The 12,855-nt window shown below is 46.9% G+C and overlaps 1 long non-coding RNA gene across 1 annotated transcript; it reads right to left on the bottom strand.

Annotated features, from left to right (window-relative positions):
• Positions 1-488: 488 nt before the first annotated feature.
• Positions 489-12,334, bottom strand: LOC131403667 (uncharacterized). Its single transcript, XR_009219463.1, has 3 exons — positions 12,292-12,334; positions 7,194-7,263; positions 489-519 (listed from the first exon to the last, which is right to left on the bottom strand). It is a non-coding gene; the product is annotated as an uncharacterized LOC131403667 (long non-coding RNA).
• Positions 12,335-12,855: the final 521 nt, after the last annotated feature.

The raw sequence follows: 12,855 nt of genomic DNA on the forward strand, positions 1-12,855 counted from the left end.
TTTCCCAATTGCACTCCCGGGCATTCACCAAACCTCTGCTGGGTTCCCCAACAACCCGAAATCTCGAGGGTCCCCCCCCCCACCGACTGGCGTCCTCTTGATAAAATTCAATTTCACATGAGCCCAACCACAAACCAAAGGAACCAAAAACAAAACTCCAGGATGAAAAAAGACACACATTATACAACTTCAAGCCAAACAACGTCTGGATGATCTGCTCTCTGTAATTATCCACGTGGGGCGCCCCTCCACTGGATGGATGGACACCGAAAGCTGCCCACGGCTTGGGGTGAACCCAAGAGAATGCAGTCGGCCCGTCACTGGGGCCACACGAGCTTGGTCACTTACTGGTATGGGGAGCAAAGCGGTTGAGTCCACAGCAAATGCAGGAAACCTGGACTTCTGGGTTGAACTCCATCAAGCTGAAGAGAGTGGGTGGAATCACTTCCGGAAGAGCAGTTTCCACTAGGTTCGGTCTTTTGCTAAGAATTCCGTAGCCTCAGACAAAAACATGTCCTTCTACATGACAGTAAAAACAGCGGTCAGTAAGTCAAACCAAGTGCAGCCCTCCTCACCAGAAATTCAAACTGCACCACCGGGATGCTTTAGATCCACAGGGATTGTTTTCTCCTCCTTGCTTGGCAAAACACATTGATGACACTTGGAAAAGAATCAGTTTATTTTCTCCTCTTTTAAATTCTTACTCTGGGCGTATGCCAAGCAAACTAACCAAGCTCAGAATATAAACTTCCCAAACCTGGAGGGCAACCTGGAGGGGCCTAGTCAACAAATCACCCAGAAACCCCATGTGAACACAGGAGAGCCTCAGAAAGACAGTTGTCCCCCTACTAACAGCTCTAAGTTTCACACTGACCAGGAGAGCAAGCCAAGTACAAAACAACTTAGGGCCAGATGCCGAAAACCATCAGAAATGATGTTTTGCTTATAAAAAGTGAAATACCTATCAGTGATGCCAGATGTTTCATCCCAGGGGCAAGGACCTCAGCGTCGAAACACTAAGGATCTTCTCCCTCTGTCTCTGTTTCTTGGTGCAGTCTCTCTGGAGAAGGCAGGGACGGAGTCTCTGGCCCAGGCGACGGGAGGGGGAGAAAGCAGTTCCTTCTCCACTCCAGAGGTTTACTACAGAATTACTAAGCTCTGGGCTGGCTATTTGTCTACAGAGAAACCAGGGCTACTATCGTTCTGTCAGGAACGTCACCCTCACCCTCTATTAACTGAACTCACTCTAACTAGGTCTTCCCACATCCACGTTCCCTCCCTCAGGCTGAGGTCTGTGCCTGTGGATCCAACAGACACCGACCCTTCGCCATCGACCCCTCTAGATCTTCCCAATGACCTGCCTGCAAGAGGCTCTCACCATTTCATACAGCACAGCCCGTGCACCTACACGCCACGTGCTTAACGGTCCCCACAACTGAGAAGGGCAAGTACCGGGGGACATTCACCCGAGTCACAGGAAGGGTCCATACTGATAGGAAGACAAACCAGTGAGAACTTGGAAGGATTCTGGTGAATGGAAGGAGCAGATAATTGCCAGGTCATTCATTCACTCCACAAATATGTCCCAAACAGCAAACATAAGCTAAATATCTAACTGGTGATGGGAACATGAGGGGAAGGAAGAGACCCGGTCCCTCTCTCTGAGTTCAGTCTAGTGGAGGAGGCAGAGGTCAGCCAAAATTATCACCCAATTAATGTGTGCTGACTGCAAGGATGGCAGGACAGGGGCCTCTGTGAGGAAACTCAGGAAGCCTGAAGTAGCTCATGGGCAGGAGTGTTCAGGAGGCTTCATTCTATCCACGCAGTCTGAAGGATGAGTAGGAGTGTGGAGGGGAGGGGAGAGCACGGTATTCCACGTAGGGGAGACAGCACCTGCACAGGGAGGGAGGGGCCATGGCCCACTGAGGGAGTTTAAACAAGGGCCGAGTGGATGAAGCCAGGGGACGAGGGGGAAAGTTTGCAAGACGCCAGTGGGGAGCAGGGAGGGTAGATCATGCAGGATGCTGTAGATCACGGAAGGGCCTGGTCTTTATTCTAAGCACAATGCGTAGCTGGTAAGTGTTCCAAGTAAGAAGTAGACATGATTCCTAGAGGGGAACGTAAGTGGACATGGCAAGCAGTGGAGAAGGAGCAAGTGGGGGACGAGCAGGGGTTCACTTTTAGACCCACTGAACTCACAGTGCTTAGAGATGGCCAAGGGCAAACGTCAAGTGGCACTGAGAGATGTCTGTACCTCCCAAGAGCAGGCTGTGCCTCAGCTGCCAGCTGGAGAGTCCTGAGCACACAGACGGTGACTGCAGCCACAGTGAGGGTGAGACCTTCTGAAGGAGAAGGCAGAGGAAAGGAGGCGAGCACAGTCCTGCCATGGGGACCTCCGACATGGGAGGGCCTGGCCCAGGAGCACAGCCAGGAAATGAGCCTAGAAGGAATGAGAAAGGAAGAGAGCCCTCAGAGAACCCTGTCACAGTGGCGAAAGGAAGACTGCTCTTCACCAAGATGCTCAGCACGTCATAGCCAATGTCAAACGCTGCTGAGAGATCAAGAAAGGGAAAGATTGGACAATGGTCTCCAGGTTCTTTATTATTGTTTTCAGCAACATGGAGGTCACCGTAACCCTAGCAAGAGCCACTCAGCAAACTGATAAGGGTGGAAGTTGAGTGGAACGGGCAGAGGAATGAGAAGGAGATGAGGAAATGGGGACAGTAAGTCAATGCAGCTCCTGAGAAGTCTGGCCTAGAAGTGGAGGCAGGAGGTGAAGCGAAGAGGTGGGACTTGGGGGAATGGGAGGATGTGGAGGGCTCCACACAGGGCCTCTTAAGGTGGAAGACACCTGAGTCATGTGTAAAGACTGATGGCGAGGGACGAGTAGAGAGGGAGATGCTGAAGTTGTGGGGAAGAAGGCCCAGCAGATGGAGTGAGACATCTGAGGAACGGGGGGAGATGGGATCCAGGGCACAGAGAGAAGCATCAGCTTCATTAGGAAGAGACACGCTTCCCCCACCGCTATAAAGGGAAGGGACCCAGGGCAGGGACAGGTAGAGGCAAGTGTGCAGGAGTACGAGTGGGAAACTGAGGGCTTTCTCAGCTGACGGCATCTGTTTCCTCTATGAAACAGGAGGCAGGTTCTTCTGCTGAGAGCGAGAGATGGGAGGGTCAGCGGTCTGGAGGATGAAGTGTGGCCAACTTAGCTTTCCAGCAGGATTTGATCTTGGTGCCTCTGCTGAGGGATAACTTTGGAAAGGCAGATTCTAAGTGCTTTGGAAAGACAGATTCTAAGTGCTTTGTTGAAGACAGCGGAACAACAACAGTCCCTAAGTTGACTCAAAAGGAAAAGAAGGGTTTACTGATCCAGAAAGTGTACACCTAGGTGAGTGAAGCTGGCAGAGCTGGGGCCTGGCCTCTGCTGCCTGGCTCGCAGAGAGCTTCTTTACGTAACTGTGCTCTGGCAAGGGCCACTGGAAAGAAATCACTGTTGTCACTGACAGAGGGAGGCTCAGGCCACAGTCAAGATCATGGTTGTGGCGGGCTACTTCTAAAATGGCCCCTAGTGATCCCCGTCTCCTGCTGTTCACACCCACGTGTACTCCCCACACTTGTGTGGGGGCTGGACCTAGTGACTTGCTTCTCACAAGCAGAAGGCCAGCAAAAGTGAAGGGAGGTCACTGCCCAGATTAAATGAGAGAACACTGGCTTCTGTCTCACTGGCACTCCGTCTTACCCTCTCATTTGGTCACTCTGACGGAGCCAGCTGCCATGTTGGGAGCTGCCACGTGGAGAAGCCTACATGGCAAGGAACCGAGGAAGGCTTGGCCAGCAACCATTTGCTGGACAACTACCAGCAAGGAATTGGGGCCCCTGCATCCTGCCAACAACCATCGGTGTGCTCCTGGAAGCAGAGCCTTCCCAGTGGAACCCTACGATGACTGCAGCCTTGGAGAGACTCAGAGCCAAAGACCCAGCTAAGCCCCCCAGATGCCTCACCCACAAAATTCAAGTGGTACTTCTACCCACTGCTGCTGGCAGTATCATCTGGTAAAACTTCTGGAAAGCAATTTAACAACACATTCTGACAACAATAAAAATATCCTACTCCTTTGACACTCCTGGGATTTATCCTAGAGCAATAATCCAAACGAAAGAAAAAATCACGTATGCACACAAGATAAATGTCATGATATCTCCAAGGGCCACTGCACTCCGCCTCCAAAGAAGTATGCCACCTGACAACAGGGAAATGCTTACGTAATTATTTAATAAAATGGTTAAATGAATAATTAATTATGATAAATTAAATTGATGCTATATCATACATATATTAAAAACTGTATCTGTGAAAACTTTACCACCATGGAAAAATGCTTTATGTAAGTATAAATGATAAAACAAGCATATAAAACCACACCTATGGTGTGATTACTGTATACAAATGTACACACATGGTGCCCAGCCCGGTGGCGGAGTGGGTAAGTGTGCACGCTCCTCCGTTGCGGCGACCCGGGACTCCCAAGTATGGATCCCGGGCGTGCACTGATGCACTACTTGTCAAGCCATGCTGTGGCGGCGTCCCATGTGGAGTAGAGGAAGATGGGCACAGATGTTAGCCCAGGGCCAATCTTTGTTAGAAAAAAGAGGATTGGCTTCGGATGGTAGCTCAGGGCGAAACGTTCTCATCAAAAAAAAAGAAAGAAAAGAAAAAAAGGCCCGGCCCCGTGGCTTAGCGCTTAAGTGCCTGCGCTCCGCTGCTGGTGGCCCGGGTTCGGATCCTGGGCACGCACCAACGCACCGCTTCTCCGGCCATGCTGAGGCCGCGTCCCACATACAGCAACTAGAAGGATGTGCAGCTATGGCATACAACTATCTACTGGGGCTTTGGAGGAAAAAAAAGTAGTGCACATATGAACGAGGACTGGAAGAAAACACTAGACAATGAACAAAGATGATTTCATGTGCTGGTAGGATTACTGAGGATTTCTAAAAGATTTAGTCTTATATTTAATGGCCCTCCCTTCAGACCAATATCAGAAACAAAAAGGTTAAATATACAAGCTTGAGAAAATTTCTCAATCATTCCTCCCTGCATTAATCACATTCTTCCCAAATCAGTGAACATCAAGCTCCTTTTAGGGGACACTTGTTTTATCTTTGAAAGCCTCACACGGTTTCCTGTCCCTGCTGAGAGAAAGGTTCACAGCTCCTCTGCTGAGGGTTGGCTCTAATCCTCCACCCAATCTTTTATCGGTTCCTTTCCATGGGAGCCAGGGGTGAAGGCACTGGGAAGGGACAAACAGAAGAGTGGCGCCCCAGGAAGTGATAAGAGAGGTAAGAGTCAAATGAAGGCAGGTGGTTCTAGCCCATGAAAGAACCACTGCTCACAGCTCCAGACTGCACCATCCAAAGGGGGTGTAAGGTCCACTACCTGTTTGCCCAGCTGCGCCCCAGTCACCAGAATAGAACTCTCCTTTATACGTTAGGAACAGACTATAGTCCTGACCACTGGCAACCTATCAGACAAACAGAGGGAAGGCTGATGAGAAGAAATCCTTGGAAGCCCAGTGTCCTGTTCAAGGGACCCAAAGTACGGGAGCATTTCCTACTGTTCCTGAGCCCCGAGGGGGTCGGATCCAGGCAGGCTGCCCCACACAACCTCCACTTCTTATTCTTTCTCACTCCACTGCAGCCTGGTTTCTGCCTGCCCCTCCACTGACGTGGCTCTTGCTAAAGGAAAGGGCGAGATGTCCTAAGGAGAAGACCCAAGAGCTCCTCCATCCCAGTCCATCCCTGAGGAACCACTCCCTCCTCCACAAGCCTTTCTCTTCCCCATCCCTCACTTCTGCCTCTCCAATAGCTTCCAGTCTTGCTCCCTAGCTCAGCCTTACTCCTTACCTTTCAGTGTTGGAATCCTTCTCCAAGGTCAGTCTTCTGTCCTCTTCTCTCCTCCTCTTCACACTACCCTGGGAGGTTGCATACGTTTCCAAGGCTTTCCCTGTCACCTGTACACTGTTATCTCCAATCCCAACAACTGTACTGAGTTCCAGACCTGCTTTTCTAACTGCCTAATGAAAAGCACCGGTTACTAAATGCTTATTATTCCAGGCACTGTGCTAAGTCAATAACCAAGAACACCTAATAAGAAACCGAATCTCAGAGAAGGTTGGTAACTTGCCCAAAGTCATCCAGTTAATATGTGGGGAAGCAGGGACTTGAATTCGCATCCATGGGACTTTCAAGTCTGTGCAAGAAGCACTATACTCTACTGCATACTAAAAGCAATTTCACTCTCTACCTCCTCCTAGCTTCTCTCTCCCACTCAACCCAAGCCTCCCCTCCTCTAGGACTCCCGATCTGGGTTGAGAACATCAGCAGCCACTCATTTGCCAGTGGAGTCAGGCTCCACTCCCTCTAGCTCACTCCCTGGACCTCTTATCAAGCCCTAAATCTTGTCAATCCTCCTTACATGTCTCTCCACATGTCCTTTTTCCCCACGCTTTCCCAAGTGGCCTTCATCACCTCCCCCCCAACCTTAGAAAACCCTGCATCGCTCACTCTCCACCTGTCTTCCAGCCTATGCCACAGCACTCCCCTGTAAGCATACCAAACTCCAGCCACGCCACTTGCTCTCAGCAGTTCAAGTCTCCACCTGCCTCCTCCCCTCTGCCATGAAAACTTTCCTACCACCCATCCCCAGTCTATCTGGTAAATTCCTCTGCCACCTCCTTCACGATGTCTTCTGTCCCTTCCTTCCACCCACGGAAGACTTAACGACTCCCTTTTGCTACTCTTATAGCACTTTCTGTATGCATTCATTTATGTATTTAAGTATTGATTATAGCTATCTACCATGTGCCAGGAACTGCCCCAGGCATGGGAATAAATGGTGAACAAGATAAAGCCAGCCTGGAACACACACAGTGCCAGGACACACTCGAGTACAGCTAGTTTTTTCAATTGTCTCTCCCACTAGAGTGTTATCCCCCCCAAACCTTATTCAACTTGGTACCCCATGTTCGAGTACTGTACATCCTGGTCTACAGTAGCCAGGCAATCATTTGCATAAAAAAATTTATTAACTCAGAAAATCCCCCTAAGAAATTTCCCATCACCCCACCCAAGTTTCCCCCTTTCAAAAGTGCCCCAGGGTGCAGAATGATTGGCTCTCAGCCCCCGCCTCTTACCCGGACCACCTGTCCATCGAAGGCCTGCGTTCTGTGGACTTTGTGACTTCCGCTAATGGCTGAGGGCAATCTGGAGAGAAGCAAGAGATATGGTCATGGTAAGCACTGTGGGGTTCTGCCCTCCCCTCTGTCATTCCTCACTGGTGGCCCCACACACACACACAGTAACTGTTAGGGAAACTCTCTAGGTTAAAAAGAAGGCAGAGTTAGACACAGGCGCGAAGGTAAAATAATACAAACTAAATCGCTTGGTGATTTTAATATGCTGCCAGAGCTGAGACTGGTGTTTAGACCAACTAGCATAACACGAGGAACTAGAGAGAAAATTTTTAAAGACCAACAGAAATATAACTGAAACAGAGGAATTTTTGAAGTTAATCAATTTGGCTAAAAATAAAGAAGGAATCCAAAGAAGGTCCAGGCATCCCAATCAATGCTCATGCGCCCTCCCTCCCACCAGGCTGATGCACGAATCTCCCCCTGAGATGGAACAACACCCTCCACAACTCTCCGGGGAGCGCTCACTGATCCTCTCAGGAATGAGGAACCTGGCTTTGTACTGCTCTATGGCTCTATCACATAGTAATCACTCCAGAGATGTTTAATACTCAATACAACTTGGAGAGGGGTAGTCCTTGTGGGAACTCACCTGTAAAGTTCATTTTCCACCACCTTCCTTCCACATTGTCCATCATAGCTGTTGCCCAGGCTGAAGACTAAAGAATACCACCACCAATGAAATCAGAAATCAGTTCTACAGGTTTGGGGAATCTGAGGACGTCAGGACTGGAAAGGGGTCTGGAAAGCGGTCCTAGTCCAACTGGTCACCCAACTGCCACTGGGTTTCCTTCTCCAATATTTCCAACCAGTGCAGGCTCACCTCCAGGCATGCTGGGGTGCAGACATGCTGCAACAGGCTGGGCCACCTGTACTTTCCCTCTGCTTCCTCTCTGGGCCCTCGTTCTGCCTCTCAGGAATTCCATGAGAGGCCAGCACCTCCTGTGATAGGCCTCAGCACCCCCATGTCTTGACATGAGTACAGCCATGTTTGGCCGCTCCATTGACCTACAACCAGCAGCACAAAAAGAAATATAAAAGCTGCTTTCTGCATGGTTGGAACTGGCCATTCTCCGATGGATATATTTGCATTGTGTAAAAATTTCAAGGCCCTTCGGGCGCCGTAGCCTGGTGCTGACTGGCCATCTGTGCCGGGCTGGAAAGAAACCACAAAAACAATGCACATACACAGCTACTGGGCTGCGACAATAGCCAGGGGGCTCAGTGCACGTACACCACTGATAATATTTTGTGCATTGAAACACTGAATACTTGCTCTGTAAACTCTGTAACTGCTTATATAAACAGCTGGAAAGCGAGGCCTGGTGAGAGTTCTACCTGTGGAAGGGACGCCTTGCCCAGGATGTATGATTCCCAACCAGCCGTGTCGATTGACAGGACTCTCCCGGCTGTGGGGTGTGGATGTTTTGAGTAATTGATTCATTGTGAAGTAATTGAGCTGATGTATTCTCTTTTCGGTCAACCTGGTGTTTCTCTTTCCCGTTGACTTGTGTCATTTCCCTTCAGTCGATCTGGTGTTTCCCTTTCTGATCGAGCTGGTGTTTTTCCCTCTTATTACTTGACCTATTCAGATCTGTTGGAGGACTATCGCCTTTACTATCCTCTAGATAATAAAAAATACCTTCAGTCCATTTGTTTGGAATGGAGTTTCTTTTACGTCTCTGATTGAATCCTCCGAACCACTCATAACACCCCATTCCTTGCACCTGTCACCAGGTTGCCCTCAAGGCCAAGGCCCCTCTGGAAAGAGTTCCTAATCACCACCTTCGCCTTTTCCTACAAAGCACCCTAAGTCAGAAAATGAAATGTGATGAATTTCGTGAAGTTGGCCTTCCCTGGAATAACTGCTTTTTTTGAGACGGTCGGGATTACCCAAGAGCCTGGACTCTGAAAGCCCCGCGTTTTGGAGGAAGTGTTAGCAAACAGGCTTCTCTCAGTACAGTAGAAAAGCCATTTACACACATAGCCCAGCTCAGTGACTTCACAACAAAGGCAGGCGTTGATGAGGTTGCCTGGTGTACGCTGTCATGTTTATAAATACCTGAGATTTCTCAAGAACCACAGAGAGCAGAGAACAGACAAGAGTCAGCCAAGTCTGCCCAACACAGTCTCTTGAGCCATGTTCCTGATTTGCTCGGGAAATTCCAAAGCTTCACAATCAGATGTGACTCAATCAAATGGGTCACTTCAGGCCCTATGGCAAGAAAGTGGTCCCCCCACCCTCCATCAATCTTGAACAGGTCAATTCACGTCCTTCACCGTCTTGTCAGGATGAAAGTGGACTCTGCCGCAGGAGACCTGTAGCACCTGTGTCTCCTGAGGTCTGTCCAGAGGCAGTGGGACAGGTGAGAGCTCCAAAACACACGCGTCTCCCCTCGCTGAAACAAACACATCCAGGGCGAGTGCACTGATGCAGAGTCAGAGCACTTCTAACATGAGAGATGACACTGCCCCACCCCCACATTGTTACACAGTGAGATCAGAACGACTTACTCAAACCACATAAGTCCCCAAGTCCAACCCACTGCACCACACTGCCTCCATGACACACGGGGTTACTGAAAAGCATCCTTAGTCTTATTAAAGAAAGCTCTTCACATGTCATTTCACACCATTTGAATTTTTCAGGAAAGTAAAAGCAATAGCCACTTTCTGCAATAGCCACTAGGATTTCTCAGTACGGTGAAGAACAGCACATATTATATGACTCCTCTTCTAATAAAAGGAAGCAAAAAGAATACATTTGTAGATGCATTTGCTTGTACATGCATTACATCTCTTCAGAAGGATAAACTGGAAAATGTTAACGACAAGGAGAAAGATCATGATGCTGGGAGGACAGAGGTAGAAAGCAGACTCTTCATCATATGTTCTATGGCGCCAGTATGATTCTGAATTATGTAAATATGTTATGTATTCAAAACAGAAAATTTTAATTTTTAAATAAGCAAGTAAGTGGGAATGTTGTCTAGAAGTCACTTTAAAGAAGAAACTTGGGGCCAGCCTGGTGGCGCAAGCGGTTAAGTGGGCGCGCTGCACTTCGGATTCGCTGGCTTGGATCCCGGGCACATGCCGACGCCCCACTTGTCAGGCCATGCTGTGGTGGCGTTCATATAAAGTAGAGGAAGATGGGCATCAGATGGTAGCTCAGGGCTGATCTTCCTCACAAAAAATAAATAAATAAATAAATAAATGATTTAAAGAAGAAACTTAGTGTTCTTTATAATCCTACTGGAGAGGCCAGATTGGTCTACATAGGGAATTCCTCTGACAGGTCTTAAACAATGAACTTTTGACTATTTACAGTGGAGGCTGGAGTTGAGGAGAAGATCTGCGAACGCACTGGTTCTCAACATACTCCTCACTAATGACCCTCTATCTTCTCCTATGATCCCTATCTTTAAAAACATCTCATCTACCTAATAAATGGCATTATGACTGTTATAATAATCTATTTGTCCATCCATATTCATCAGTGACTGATATAATTTGCAGACAGAGCTTTTGATCTGCATGAAATAACTGGTTTATCACAATGAGATGATATGATTCTAGGCAAAATCAAAGAAAATGGACAATGTTGTTAGCTCATATTAGTAGCTGAAAATATGAAGTACATTAAAATACTGACAAGTGATTCACATCCACCATTACTATCTGCATAGACCCCTAAGGGCCTGGGCAAGGTTACTATATAACATTGAAAGGTAAACTGGCTCTAGCTCCAACTACCAATTGACAGGAAATACAGAGGACAGAGGATCATGTCAAACAGCACCACAGGGATGCATTCAACAAACTGCAGACTGGAAAATTCTATAGAATAAACAATGTCATTTCTTCGTTAAATACATTTCAAGGAAAAAAGATTCAAACAGACTTAAAAGACTATAAAAGTCTTCTCAACCACTTACAATGTCTAGACCTTATCTGGCTTTGGATTCAAATAAATTTTTAAAATAACATAAAAATCTATTGACACTTATGAGACAACTGTCAGTTTGAACACTGACAAAGTATTTGATAGTAAGGGATTACACTGTTCATTATTTTTAGGTGTGATGCTATACTTACCACTCTTTTCAGTCCTTATTTTTTTAGATATGTACTGAAATATTTATCAATGAAATCAATTTTCTTATGATTTGCTCCAAATTTGCTGAGGGATCACATGAGGGAAATGAGTAAAACAAGATCGTCATGAGCTGACGATGGTGGAAGCTGGTGACGGCCCATGGGGTGCATTACCCTATTCCATCCACTCTGCATATGTTTACAATCATTCGAAAAAAAGGTAAAAAGAAATGTCATTTGGCATCGTACAGCCAATAAAGACTTCAATACTAAGGGTAAAAGGATTCTGATATGAAATTCAGTGAAAAAAGGCAGGAAACAAAATATACATTGTGATCAAAATTCTATAAACAGACATTTGCATACAAATGAAGGAAGAGGGAAAAAAATGAAAAGAAAGATTTGTCCAGTATGTATTTCTGGGTAATTCTCCTTTATTTTAAAAAATGTTTCATATGGTCCTCATAATATTGATTGACTAGTGTCTACTTTTGAAAATATCATAAATCATTTCTAACATTTTATAATCCAATTTCAAATATCTGGAATAAAGCCTCCATCTTAAGGCTTTCATTGAATTTTTTGCCCAGACCACATTCTAGTCACTGTACAGTGTCTCAGGATATCTCAAGTTAGGAAACAAAGGTCATCACTCTGGGGCCAAAAAATAACATCCCTACTTATCAGCAAAGGACCTTTACCAAACAGGCTGAAAATAATCTAGTCCAGATAGTTCCAAACAATGTGCCTTTGAAGACTCCATCTATGTTGTTGTTACGGTCTGCTTTATGTCATCAGATTCTTGAAAATCAGAGGGAGCTTCCTCAGCGAATCACAGCAGAAAAAGCCAAGGGGAGAGCCTCAATTTTCTCTTTTTGGCTCCTGTCAAATCCAAACTGAGAATCTCTGTTGAGTTCCATCTCCCAAACTTTCATCCCATCCTTACTTTTAGAGGACAGCAGTGTGAATCCATGGCCACAGGCGGCAGGAGAAATCTGAAAAAGAGTTCCCATAAAGCATTCACTTATCTGGGACATCCAGTTTTTCCAGAAATAAATGGCAGCTTGTTTACCCATTCCAAGAACACACACTATTAACACAGCAACCAACACTTATGGAATGTTTGCTACATGCTAAGTGTTTGAGATGCACTATCTCATTTCATCTTCACACTCACCCAAGGATCTAGTTATCAGATCCTCCCCATTCACCAAGACACAGTCTCACAAAGCAGTAAAGTTGAACATAACCTTCGTTTTAATATTCGCAACGCCAAAGGGTCTACAGCTGGTAGACTCTGACCAGTTGTGTGACCTGACACAGACTGCTTGACCTCTCTGTGACTCTTTCCCTCTATGTGAACTGGAGTTCAGAATAATATCTCTCTTATTGGGTTGCTGTCAGGACTAAATGAGTTAATAGAGCTAAAGCCCCTACAGTGAATAGTGCCTGACTTCATGTGTAAGAGCGACGGCACATACTCACTATCATTACTGGTGGTAGTAAGAGG

This window comes from Diceros bicornis, unplaced genomic scaffold (assembly GCF_020826845.1).
Source record: "Diceros bicornis minor isolate mBicDic1 unplaced genomic scaffold, mDicBic1.mat.cur scaffold_77_ctg1, whole genome shotgun sequence".
Classification (NCBI taxonomy): Eukaryota; Metazoa; Chordata; class Mammalia; order Perissodactyla; family Rhinocerotidae; genus Diceros; species Diceros bicornis.